The sequence below is a fragment of the Buceros rhinoceros genome, unplaced genomic scaffold (genome assembly GCF_000710305.1).
Source record: "Buceros rhinoceros silvestris isolate BGI_N320 unplaced genomic scaffold, ASM71030v1 scaffold31251, whole genome shotgun sequence".
Lineage (NCBI taxonomy): Eukaryota > Metazoa > Chordata > Aves > Bucerotiformes > Bucerotidae > Buceros > Buceros rhinoceros.
The window spans coordinates 13,230-15,596 of NW_010396444.1; positions in this window are offsets into that span (position 1 = coordinate 13,230).

A 2,367-nucleotide genomic window follows, 5' to 3' on the forward strand; every position below is an offset into this window, starting at 1 on the left:
TTCTAAGTCCATCTAAATGGCTCCAAAGCCAAAAAAAAAAAAAACAATTTACAAAGCACAGAAGCCTCAAGCTAAAATGTTATCTTAAAGAATATCTCACTTCATCCCACTGACCGTGTGACTTTCAATTTATCTTTTCTTCTAGCACCAACAAATATTAGAGTTGAATTTCATAAAAATCACAATACAAATGGAATCACTAGTTCCTAAAGCAGGCAGAAATCCTATCACTTATGGAAGGTAACATGATATAAATAAATACAGGTGATTTGCACTAGTTATCTTTCCAGCAGAGAAAAATTAAGCATATTCAAGAACGGGAAAATTTGCTGATAACTCACCACCCAGACTAGGATTTTTTTCACTTAATTTGATGGTCAAAAGTTAAACCAGATTCCAGACTTGACATCTGATGAGAAATGCGTTATATGACCCATTTCTGCTGCAGCTATTGCCAAAACCAGTCTAACAAAGGCGGCAAAGAAGACAGCCGTGTCCTCCGCTCCTTCAAGCCTGGCTAACCTAACTGACCCACTGAATCCTGCAAGAGACACTGGAAAGCAGACCCTCCACTTGTTTCTCTGGGAACAGCAATCCCTTGACCCTCCCTCTTCATCTTTTTATTGACCCCACTCTGTTTTCCATTATGCCTCTTGTCCATTCGTTTCAGACAAGAAGAGACTGCTGAGAACTCAATTACACTGTTGAGCGGAAGCCACTTTCCCACAGCTAAACACTTACAACCAGTACCACAGCCTCTTCCGTTCCCGTTTTCCACCAGTTACACTTTAGGCAAAGTGGGAGTCCTGCCGCCTCTGCAGAAAAGCATCCCAGCCACATCAACCACCCAGGTCCGAAAAGATCCCAACACCAAGGCTGCTGCTGCTGCTCAACCACTACTCTGCTGTCTGAAGGGGTGGGTTTAACCCTCCTCTTCTAGATCGAGTATTTGCAGGGTTTCAGAGCCTTCAGGAGGCTGCTGACAACCGACCTGCTTATTCTGGTAACCTTGTGCAGATTTCTTAAAGGCAGGCTGCGGGTTCTTAGTAGCTTGTGGGCCACTGACATTTGGATCGCTGGAGGGGCTGTCTGGGAGGCGGTCACAGCTTGCGCTGTGGTCGCAGACCCTCCACACACACCACCCCCCCACCCAGCTGCTCCGGTTAAAGGTGCCGCTGCACTTAACGGCGTTTGCATGCGTTGGGACTTGACTTCACAGCACGGGATGTAGTTAGGACTGATGACAGCTCTGCAGCGAGGACAAACCCCCATCTTCAGTATGGAATGAAACACACAGTCTTTAAAACAATAAACTCCCAACTAATAATGTGTTAGATTTATTACAGAATAATTCCAGTACCTCCTGCGCTTTGCCTGTGCTACTGTCATTTTAAATTATTAAATACGAATTGCTACATTTCCAAGTGTCTGTGCCACTCCTCCTAAAATGACATTAGGAACCTCAGTCAATAATTTAACACAAGAAATACTCAGCAACATTTCCCCTCATAAGAATAAGATAATTATCTGCAGTAATTGTATACGCTCTCCACTATATTTGCACTGAGCTTGCATAATGCATGAAACATTGGCGATGGGTCATTGAACTTTACTACCAAACTCTTCGCAGTCTGATTTACTAGAAGTTGTTTGTTGCATTTCGCTTTTGGAAAAGCCATTGTTGCTAAGCAGACAATGATCTCCCACTGCCGAGAGCTGGGAAAAATAAAAAGATTTGTGAAATCCATATTCTTCAGCCATCACACTTATGCAAAACAGCTGCTGCAGCTGATAAATGACCCAAAAAGGATAAAGCGTGAACAGTGCCAACATCGCAATTCTTCAGGAACGCATTAAGCCCAAGCGTGAGGAAACATGCAGAACAGAAACTGGCCACTTTACAACTGAACCTGAAGTTGAGCTCTACTTATTTAACCTTTATTAAGCCCTAAGTTGTAACAACAAATAGCTGTGGAAAGATAAAAATCCGTGAAGCATACGCTTGTATGAGTCATCTTTGGCTCCTCTCCTGAAAAGGGCATCTATAAGCAGTCCCACTGAGGTCAGTGGAAGCGCTGAGAGTACTTAAAATTACACACATTTGTAAGGCACTGCAAAATTGGGGCCCAAGAGGTTGTGAGCTAAATGGCTTTACATTCACTGCTTATTCGTCATTTCATACCTGGGGAAAAGTGAAGCGATAAACCAACCCACGCCTGGCAGACCACAGACAGCTCTGACCGGCTGCCACCTCTGCCACACGACCCGGAATCGCATTCTGGCAGTAACAAGCTAAGGGGTAACGATGCCCACTAAACGGACCCAAACGGGTCGCTTCTGCCCAGGGCACACATTCCTGTTCGCACT